Genomic DNA, 12240 nt, shown 5'->3' with positions numbered 1-12240 from the left:
AAAATCACAATGACTAATGTATACCTATTAACCCTTATCCTCGAGTGGCCTCTGGGCCTTGATAAGTGGTGACACCCATGTAAAAAAATAAAAACATATAGGGAATTTTGCCATGTGGAACAAATTCGATTTGGTTTTTAGCTCGCAAGAAATAGCTGTCAAAATAGAAACAAAAAAATCGAAACTTGAAAGGCGTAAGTCGACTTAAAATGATCTTCGCATACAAAATATACATTTATAAGTTAAACAACGTAATTTTAAATAAAACATTTTATATTCGTACGGGCGTGCTTTCGAGGGTAACGAATAAGATGTTTTGGTTTCGATTCTAGCTGATGGTACCCAAATCATAATTTCGTTTGAAACTTTGGAAATCCTTACTGCATATCAGATATAATACAATTGCTACATAACTGTATATACAGTGATGATCATATTTATTGGCACGGTAAAATAAAAGTTAAATTTTGTCTAATAAATTCTAAAAAAGGGATTAAATTAAAGAAAATAACAAAGTATATTATGTATTTTTAACTGGCCTTTCCGATGCAGCAATCGGATTTTAGAAAAAATAAACAACAAAGGAACAACAAACATAATTGCAAAAAACCCTTGTTCAAAATTATTGGCACGGCTTTGTTTTTCTTTTAGTATCAGTATAATATCAATCAATTTCCGGTTTACGTGCTTTCTGAACTTTTTTATAGCCATATTATGCTTGTTTAACGCTAATTCAGTGAATAATTTTTTTCAGATAATTTTTAGATAGCGATTTATTTAAACTATTATAAGTGACTAAATTATAATTTTCAATCGCCATGGTTAAAACTAAGGAACACAGCGAAGACGTCAGGAAGCTTGTTGTAGCATGCCATACCAATGGGGAGGGCTATGATAAGATTCAAAGAAGCTAAACCTTCCCAAATCCACTGTTAGAGCCATAATAAACAAGTTCAAATCGCAAGGCCACGTTATGAGTTTAGAGGGTAAAGGGAGAAAAAGGATTCTTTCCCCAAGAGATGAACGGAAAATTGTTCGACAAGTAAAACAAAACCCAAGGATCTCTGTTGGGGAAATTGTTGATGAACAGAGCACCTCTGGAGTGAATGTATCTCGACATACAGTTGGTAGAGTTTTGAATAGAGCTGGTTTAAAAGCATGTCGTCCGAGAAAGACTCCCTTATTGAAGCCTATGCACCTGAAAGCAAGGCTAGCCTTTGCAAAACGTCATATTGATAAAGATGTTGCATTCTGGAAACGTGTTCTATGGACTGACGAAACGAAAATAGAGTTATTTTGCCATAATAAAGTGTCTTATATTTACAGAAAATCTGGCGAAGCTTTCCTGCCTAAGAACACCATACCCACAGTGAAGCACGGTGGAGGCAGTTTGATGTTTTGGGGATCCTTTGCTGCCTCTGGACCAGGGCGACTTGTTAAGGTCACAGGTAGCATAAAAAAGGAAGATTATGTTAAAATATTGGATGAAAACCTGAAAGACTCTGCTAAAGAGCTCTCACTTGGTCGTCGTTGGTGGTTCATGCAAGATAATGACCCAAAGCATTCGGCTAAACTGACTAAGAAATGGCTTGAGGACAATCATATTAATGTTTTGGAGTGGCCATCACAAAGCCCAGACCTTAATCCAATTGAAAATTTATGGAGAACATTAAAATTGAGGGTAATGCAAAGGAAGCCTAAGAATCTTATTCAATTGGAGGATTATTGTCAGGAAAAGTGGGCTAAAATTACTACTGAAGAGTGCAACAACTTGGTTGTAAACTATGAAAAGCGACTGAGGAAGGTAATCAAGGCCAAAGGCTATACAATTGATTATTAAATAAATCGTGCCAATAATTTTGAACAAGGGTTTTTTGCAATTATGTTTGTTGTTCTTTTGTTATTTATTTTTTCTAAAATCCGATTGCTGCATCGGAAAGGCCAGTTAAAAATACATAATATACTTTGTTATTTTCTTTAATTTAATCCCTTTTTTAGAATTTATTAGACAAAATTTAACTTTTATTTTACCGTGCCAATAAATATGATCATCACTGTATATATATATATATATATATATATATATATATATATATATATATATATATATATATATATATATATATATATATATATATATATTGCTACATAGCATGTATATTGTTACATATATATATATATGTATATATATATATATATATATATATGTGTGTGTGTGTGTGTGTGTGTGTGTGTTTTGTAACAATTATATCGTATAAGATATATAGTAGGGTTTTCAAAAGTTTCAAAAATATGATTTAGGTAGAAAAAATATATTTTATGGTATATATATATATATATACATAGTCTCTGTGATGTATCACAATCGATACATGTTATATAGCGAATGTGTTATATAGTGTTAATGTGTTATATAGCATCTATATGAACGTGTAACATCGTGTAGCGACTCGTGTCGTGGATGTATTCGTGTGTGTGTCAGTGTTTAGACATTTCAACAAAAAATCCAATAATAACGGATAATAACGCATAATAAAATAATGCATTTTTCTGTTGTGTACATTGTCACTAGTTAGTCCAGAGATGCTTCCATTGACCTCAAAAGACTGAATTCCCTTTCGCTTGCTAGGGCACTTGGACTTATGACTGCCCCCGTCCCCTAGCCAACTCTCTGTCTGTTTACATGTATATATATATGAAAAAAAAAAAACTATTCCTTTGTTTACATAACAGTCAATTCCATTGTTTATTGTTTTGATACTTAATTAAATATTATTGTTTCTGAAATTAAATTCCAAATCTATTTATTGCGACTTAAAAATTTATTTTAAACAATTCTACACTTTAACTTAAATTCCCGTCTTCGTTACTGTTTTTTAATTCCTTTTATATGATCCTTTCTCCTAGTGAAATATTTGATATTTTCAAACATTGAACAATCGCCCTGTTATATCTCGGCTTTACTTTCGGCAAACTGCTGCTGTCCGGGAGTCAAATATTCAACAAAATAATCAATACAGTATTGGTTCTGTAATAATAAAAACGAAATATACATGATCTAAAATGTCATATTTAAGCGTATTTTACAACCGAGCCACGTTGGGTGGTGTGCTAGTATGCATGTAAATATATATGTGTATATGTGTGTCTTCGCGTATATACGTGTGTGCGTAATAGACATAAGGGGTGGCAAAGAGTTTGGTTAAAGGTTAAAATATCAGACTAAGGAAGCATAGTTTTGTGTTAATGCATTTTGCTCCGTTTTGGCGATTACCTTATTATACATATCAACCTAAACACAAACTCACACATACACACACATCAGCGTGTGTAGGTGTTGTTAGCGTGTAATAAATCTATACAAGTACGTGTAAATAATCAAATAAGCAGCGATGTTTTCAACAAAGCACCGATCAGATGTTGACGGTGGTTTAAATATGGTTTGGGGCTGAAAAACCATTATGCTCAAGTTGGAACGCCCCGACAGCATGATAATACCAGACTTTGTTGTCTTACGCCACCCAGTGGAAGAAATGACATGTTCTTGCTGATTTATCTTGGATCTTTAAAAAAATATTTTACTTCATTTGTAGGTGGCAATCTACGGTCAGTCACGTATGCGGAAGTTGAGTTGATGAGCAAACTTCGGTATCCGACGTTGATCGGTTATATATATATATATATATATATATATATATATATATATATATATATATATATATATATTTCTCACACTGTTTTTCTCAACCCTGTTTTTAAAAAATAATATTTGTTACACTTAAGCGTTTCCATGTTGTCCCTCCCCTACATCTATACGATAGGATTATTCTTTCGGTTCTTTTTTTTTTAATCTCGCTATTCGACTCTGTTTGTGTACGAGAGTGAGTGAGTGAGAGAGAGAGAGAGAGAGAGAGAGAGAGAGAGAGAGAGAGAGAGAGAGAGAGAACTGAATTGCTGGTTCAATTGATAAATATAATATGCCGGCAAAGGTTGTAGGTATTTTTATTTTCATGTTGTTCGAAATTTCAATTTGCAATACTGCGCAAATTGTTTCTTTTCCCCCATAATCTGTTTATAGAACATTTGCAACGTATGTTAGATATTAAAGTTAAACTACATAATATTTATATTTTGTTTCCTCCCTCGTGCTACCAGATCAGGCTGTCTGAAGTTATTGACTTCCTGACTCAAATCCATGTTTTTTTTTGTTTTTTTTTTATCTTTTTATCTCTGTAAAAATTCATTATGTTCTGCAAAGTAAAAAAAAAAAAAAAAAAAAAAAAAAAAACAGCAATCTATTTACTATACTCTACAAAACGAGCAAACCAAATGCCACGGACAAATGTTTGAAGACTTAAAGAACGTGAAGTATAAAATCTTGCACCAAAATGATCGGACTCTGCACTGAGTGGCACAGGAAGGTTGACATGACATCAAATAAAATAACCAGCCAAACACGAGCAGGTGTTTGAGAATGTAAACAACTTCATGAATCTTTACCAAAATGATTGAACCTGAAAATGGCTGATATGTCGTAGAGCACACAAATTTACTTCACCCAAACAATATACACTGCCACGGAGACGTTGACGTGATTTATAGAGATACCTAAGTGGGGAGCTGGGCAGCGAGATGCTTGTTCAGAGTAAATTTATATTTCTGCATATTGGTATAGTCGAAGAACAGAAAAGGAAATTGTGAACGCAAACGGTTCTAGGAAAACAACTTAAAATACAATTCTTCCGGCGTTTGACGGTGCCGTCATCTCAAGCTAGTACCATCAGTACCACCATATACATTGAAACTACCAATCAGCTCTAAACAGACACAAAAGATCGAAGTAGGGCATCGTTCGAAATAGAATCTACAACATTCGGTTGAAGAAACACCAATTACAGATCGAAATTTCAAACAACCTTACCCCATTCCTGAAGAGTGTATCTCAGATTGATGACAAAACCCGCATCCAAGAATACCCTATAAGAAAGAATTTAAGGAGGTTAAGTTTCGCCAAATAAAGCAATTGGAAAATCTAAAAGCTAAGGACGTAAGACTCCAGGTCCATTCACCAATAAGAGCCAACCAAAGTAAACGTCAAAGGAATCAGTGCTAAACAAGGGTCTCAAGTTCACTACAACCATAAAGCGGATTCCATACTTAGATATGATAAACCCAAGCACAAAGAGATGAACTAAGGTGGAAAGTGAGACAAGCACTTGAAACTTCAAAGCCTCCAAAACCGAACCTCTCAAATGAAGAAGTATTGGCTATCAAGTCCGTACGCAGTGACAATGATATGATAATACTACCAGCAGACAAAGGCAATGCTACAATGGAACCGGATAGAGTAGAATATTCCAAGAAATTGGCAGATTTAGTAGAATAGTGGCTACTATAAACTGAAAAAGAATCCGATCCTGAAAATGGAAAAGAAGCTCACAGATCTTCAGTAAGAACAAGGATTTTATACCACCGACAAAATACAGACAGCTAGTACAACATTATAGCAAGCTACCACACCTATACGGCCTACCTAAGATTCACAAGGACGGTATTCCATTAAGACCCATTGTCAGTGCCCGAGGTTCAGCATGCCATCCATTGAGCCGATTTCTGGTAGATATAATCAACCCAAATCATCGGCAAATCTCCATCATACGTCAAGAACTCAGCTCACCTCATGGAAATAATAAAAAAAATGATCCCATTCATTCCAACCAGATAGTGAGTCTAGATGTAGTGAGTCTGTTCACGAAAGTACCCACTGATGAGATTCTGACAGTGGTACGGGATAAGCTGACATCGGATGCCTCACTGAAAGAACGCACTTGCATCCCAATTGACAATATAATGGAGATGTTGACCTTCTGTGTAGAAAGTACATACTTTGTGATGGAATCTGATATATGTCGGCAGAAAGAAGGTCTGGCGATTGGATCATTATTGTCTCTGGTACTGGCCAATGCATAATTGGAATACTTTGAGGAAATGGCATCAGGATCAACACCACTAAAACCAACAATGTGGTTGCGATATGTAGATGACACATTCATACTCTGGCCCCATCAGGAAGATTTTCAAACGTTACCAGACCATGTGAACTTGATCCGTCCAACTATACAGTTCACAATGGAAAAAGAAAATAACAATAAATTATCGTTCCTAGATGTGATGATAACTCGCACAGGTCAGGGGTTTATGTCATCTGTATACCGAAAGCCAACTTTCACTGGACATTATCTAAACTACAACTCCCACCATCCATATAATGTAAAGAAATGAATCATTCGTTGCTTACAACACCGAGAAAATGCAATATGTAGTAACATCAGTGTGTATCAATAGGAGATGGACAGTTTAAGAGAAACACTCAGCTAAATCAACTATCCAGAGAGCATGACATCAACTCCAAGAAATCTGCGCCAAACACAAAAGGACACAAACTCAGAAACTCACCACAGTTTATATACCATATATGAAGGGCTTGTTTGAAAAACCTCAACGAATATGTAATCCATATGACATCAGGACAGTATTCAACTCTCCGAAAACAGCTTGTGAGAGTCAAGCCCCCTACAGAAAAAATCATAACTAAGAACTGTGTATATGAAATCCCATGTAAATGTGGAAAACTGTACGGAGGTGAAACGTGTCATCCGTTGAAAGTACGGTTAGAAGAACATCGAAAAGCCGTAGCATGTGGAGAGACTGAAAAGTCAGGTATAGCTGCTCATATCTGGAAAGAAAAGGGAAACCATCTACCGCTATGGGACGAAGTAAAAATTATAGACAGAGAGGAACGGTGGAGAGTAAGACGACTGAAAGAAGCAGCACATATGTTGGTGAATAACCAACTGCTAAGTATAGAATTCAATACAATATGGGAACCAGTAATTATAAACAATAGATAATAAGTAAAAAAAAAAACAAAAACAAATTAATACATACAAGTAATAAGTATAGAGATAGATATACATTAATATATAGTAATAATTAGTAATAAATAGTGATATTTACAACTAGAAATAAAAATAGGTTTAAGGCTCCTAAAATTCATACTAGAATTGTCCGCAAGGCGCAGTGGTTGGAGTACTGAGAAAAAGCAATTGTAAAAGTGATATTCTCCTGAAGGTTCAAGCCTCAGTGTGGGCAACCGAAATATACATTTGCGAATGACTTAGGACCTCTATCCAGACATGGCTAACAGAACAAGAGCATGCTACCCCCGTGAAGTAAATAAAAGGTTCCGCTCGAAATTCCGTCTAATTGGATTTTGCTACGATACCCTGTATATAGCCTTACACACAGCATATATATATATATATATATATATATATATATATATATATATATATATATATATATATATATAATTTATTACTTTTCAAACGGTACCTATTTAAATATTGTTTCGTATTGCGTCTAAAAATTGTTACTGCTGCATATTTAGTCAAGTACTCTTCAGATTTTAACGTTAAAAAACTTATAAAAACACCTGAACCAATAAAAATGCATTCATTGAGTTCGATAGAAACATTCCCGAGTTCGACAAGATACACCTGAAGAAGGTCGGAGGCTATATCAACCGAAACGTTGTTAATATCACACTCAAGATGCAGTCCGATAAATAATAGTAATACAAATAACCAATCCTCATCTCAAAAATTCAGAAACGTCAAAATTTGTAAAGTTAGAAAAATGTCAACGCTCAATGAATGCCTGACGAAGCTCCACGACATTTCCCCAAGCCAGAGTTTCACCAAAAGAAAGTCATGCTGACTGTTTGTTGGTCTGCGATCAATTTCATCTATTACAGTTTTGGGAATTCAGGCGAAATCATTACGGCAGAGAAGTACTGTCAACAAACGGATGAAATGCATCAGAAACTTCGGCAACAACACCCAACATTAGTCAACAGAAAGGCCTAATTCTAAACCGACCCTGGAGAAGTTAAACGAATTTGGCTACGAAACTCTGCCTCATCCGCCATACTTTCCCGACCTCTCGCCTACCCACTACCCCTTTTCTCTCGATAACTTTCTGCTTGGAATGTGCATAAAAAACGTAAACGTTATCAAAAACGCCTTCAGCTACTTTATCACCTCCAGAACGCAAGATTTTTACGTTACTTGCACAAATACACTTGTTTTGCGTTGGTAAAAATGTGTTGATTCTGAAGGTGCTTATTTCGATCAATATATTTTTGTTTGATCTGAGATCATGTGAATTTAAAACTTAAAAACCACAAAAACTTTCTTGTCAACCTGGTGATTTAGGATAATGAAAACTTCGATTATATTCCATCTGTAATAGCTTCGGGCAGTCTACTGCCACAGTAAGATTTGTGAGAATCGACTGCCTCAATCAAATTTGTGGTATCTTCTGCTCCGATAAGATATGTTAAATCTACTGCTTCAATAAGCTTTCTTAAAAAAATCATCAAAAACGACAGAATCTTTTGAAGAGACGTTGTTGCCATCTTTAGTTGTGTACATGATATGAGAAAAAAAGAAATGCAGCAAATTGAATTTTAAAAAAATGAATACGAAAGGGACGCAACTCTGCATATATTTCATTTCGTTTCTGGATTGATTATATGTGTTACCCACTGAAATATTCTTTCACGTATACCGATAAAAAATATCCATACGATGCTTCCGGGTATTGAATCTGCTGAAATCAATGTTCTATACAAAACAGAAATTGTGCAAGCGTAACTGTAGCCCATTAACTGATGGTTAACGGAAAATTAATGACCCTTAATAAATAAAGAATCAAACCTTAAAAAAAAAAAAAAAAAAAAAAAAAACAAGGAAACACGTAATCATTTTCTAACCAAAATCGTATGTGAAAAATGCGCCGGTGTGTATTGTCTACATATTGCACACTGCTACGCCAACATGAGTAGAAGTTGTAAGCCACGATAACTCCTTCTCTCATCTTAATTACGACAGTTGCAGCCGAGTTCTGCTGTCGTCACATTCTCTGATTTCTGTTATGTCCGTTCTAAGACATCCGGTAAATGAAACGGACACCACGAAATTACGTAACAAATGTTAGCGACGAACAGAGAATGCTTTTTTATTTTTATTTTTCTAAATATCTTATTTCTTTATTATCAACAGAAGAAACATATAATACCAATTTCTTTTCATTTTCATATAGGCTTTCAGAAATATGTTTTCTCTCTCTTCTTAAAAATGTTTTTTTTATCACTTTATTCTAGCTGGGGGTGGAACATCTTATCGAATGTCAGACATTCATTTGCTATTTCATACATTCCTTAGAAGAGATCTTTTTTAAATTCTAGCCACTCCTTTTAAGTGTAATTGTTTGTATCTTTCTTGCACTTGGTTCACCGAGTATATTTGCCGGATTGTTTTTTAAATTCTTTTTCATGTGTTTTGTTGCCCCAGTAATTACTGGAATGATAAATATTTTCCTAAGGTTTCAGTTTCTTTTCATGTCGTACATAAGGTCTTCGCGTTTCGTAATGTTTTCCCTCCCAGCCTCGTTCAACCCAGCATCATTGGGGGACACTAACTTCTACTAAGGTTGCTTCTTTCTCCTTCTTGTTCCATATCACCATGTAAGGTTTAATAGCTTCGTTTGCTAGATATGTAGCTATGTCTTTTAAATATGTCTTTTCAGCTATTCCATTTTCATCATCATCATCATCATCGTATTAATCCAAAGATTTTATTATTGCCATTTATTTCCCCGATATTTACTAGTCTTCTTCCTAAAAATACATCGGGGATTACGTGAGCAACCATATGGAAGTTTCCAACATCCTAAGTGAGAGTGATTTTCGTTGAACGAACTGGATTCGAACTTAAGACACCTAGTTCGTCAGCCCGTGTCGTTATTCACTCGACCACTCTAATCTCTCCGTTTTCATAACAAATCCACTTCAAACAGACATAGAAATGCAATATTTGTAAGAGATACGTTGCTTCAGAGATTATCCCACGTGATCACATATTAATGGTTTCTATTAATATTTCGAAAACTGCAATAAAATGAAAGAAAACGACATCAATATAATAAGAATAAAATTTCTATTGTTTTTTTTTTTTTTCGCGATGAGAAACAAAAGACATGAAAGAAAGGCGGGAAAAAAGCGACCCATAAAAATAGATCACTCTTCTAGATTCGTCTGTGGATCAGGTTATCGTAAAGATTTTTTAATGCCGTTATTCATTGGTTTAGCACACGACCTTATCTCTGTAGCAGGTTATTGGTTTTTTTTTTTTTTAGATTATCTATTGTATAAACCGCAGTTGCCTGTATGTATGCTTATATGTTCAGCTAAAAATATAAAAACACGTACAAAACAAGCACCCAGAAAATTGGTATGTTCTTGATCAGCGTTGCCCTGGATGAATAATATGTAAAATTAAAAAATGTATATGTATATTGATTCTTTGGTAATCAACTGGGCCATATTACGTCGGAGGGAGGGCGATTTTTATAGCGTTATTATGAACTAATTTGGAAAGAAATTGCAGATTCATTACTCGAAAAATCAATTATATAAAAAAGAGTTGCCTGCGTGTATGTTCATCTGGAGAGAGGAATGGGCTGGGCGGAGGAGAACAGGGGGATTCGGGAGGAGAACAGGAAAACAGGTGAGGGGAAGACAGATAGAGAAATGGATTGAAATATGTAGAGAAATAGACGTTTTAATATAAATACGTTACTTTTCCCCTAGGCAACGCCGGATAGCCGTGCTAGTTAATCTATAAAAGAAAATAAATGCTTTTAAGACAATAATAAAAAATTCAATATGAATGTTAAATGATTAAAATCCTATTACAAAATCATGTGCCAGACCGACAGACATAGCTTTTAATAGTAATGAATGGACGCGTATAAAGTGATACTTAAAACCTTAAGTGTGACAGACTAACGGAAATGTTATTTGACAATAGAACATGACAAACTGACTGGCGGAAAGGTTCTGTAATATTTTCAAACGTCACACAAACCGTTCGCGCGTAATGTTCTCACAAACGTGTAGGGTGCACATTTACGTTTTTCAGAGACAATCAATAAAACAAAGTCTTTTTACGTAAGTTGAGCAGTTGCTGGTCTTACTTCTCCGTCGCTTTTCCATGCGTGCGCCGTGATCCCATGTGACAGTTGATCTTCTATTTAACTCAAGACGAATTTACACATGCATGGAAACATAATGGAGACTTGCGGAGATTTCAAAGGTTTTACTGTTGAGAGAAAGTTTGTTCACAATGGGGAGAGACTACCTAATCTAAAATTAATTCCTTCTTATTTGTTCTTTTATTTGGGACTGAGAGGGACAGAAGTAACATTCGTTAGATTCTCTCTACATTTTCAAACATATGTCGCCTCTCTCCGACGGATCGAAATTCTACCCCACCTCCTAAAATGTGAAGTCATTTTTATGCCATATCATTCGACACCTGAATCTCTAGTGCGTTTTGTCCAGGGAGGTAACTCTTGATCCGCCGCTTCAATCACATCAGCTGTGTAACGTAATGAAAACATCGGTCGTATCCCATTCAATGGTCATATCCTGGTCAAACGGGGCCAATTGTAAGGGATGGAGGACGTACTGTTCACTAGTACATAAGTGTAATTCTAGGTAAATCCGATTTACAAACACTTAAGAAAGTTCAATAGCTTGGTCGCTTATGCGATGACCGGGTGGATGCGCAATTCCTGTATTCCTTGTCTCACCAGTGGTCTGTAGAAAAACAAAAAAAAATTTAAAAAAAGAAAAAGAAATAATAAAAATATTGAAAAAAAAAAGCAGAAAACAAAGTGAACAACTCAGAATCTCCATGAAAATACACGTGCCACGGGCCACTTTCCACTGGCACTAGGTTGGCTGACCTTCTTTTCCTGTTTCCTATCTCCTGAAAGTAATCAACTTCAATGAATGGCATTCGTTTGTTATTGAGTCACTTTCCGTAGTTTCGTAGACAGCAATAAAATAACTCCGGTCGTAAGTCCTTGTTTTTTTTATAAAGATTAATTATTAAATACACTTGTTATTTTACAGATATGAAAAAAATATATATATGCGATCTTCTTTTTTTTTTTCATCAATGCAGCATGTGTGAACAGTTACCCCAAAAAACTTTTGCGACAAGCTATTATCTCTGTTTCCTCTCTCTCTCTCTCTCTCTCTCTCTCTCTCTCTCTCTATCTATCTATCTATCTATCTATCTATCCATCCATCTCTCTATATATCTCTAT

The sequence above is a fragment of the Euprymna scolopes genome, chromosome 12 (genome assembly GCF_053919585.1).
Source record: "Euprymna scolopes isolate OS-2025 chromosome 12, ASM5391958v1, whole genome shotgun sequence".
Taxonomy (NCBI): domain Eukaryota; kingdom Metazoa; phylum Mollusca; class Cephalopoda; order Sepiida; family Sepiolidae; genus Euprymna; species Euprymna scolopes.
Note: the sequence above shows the minus strand (reverse complement) of the source record.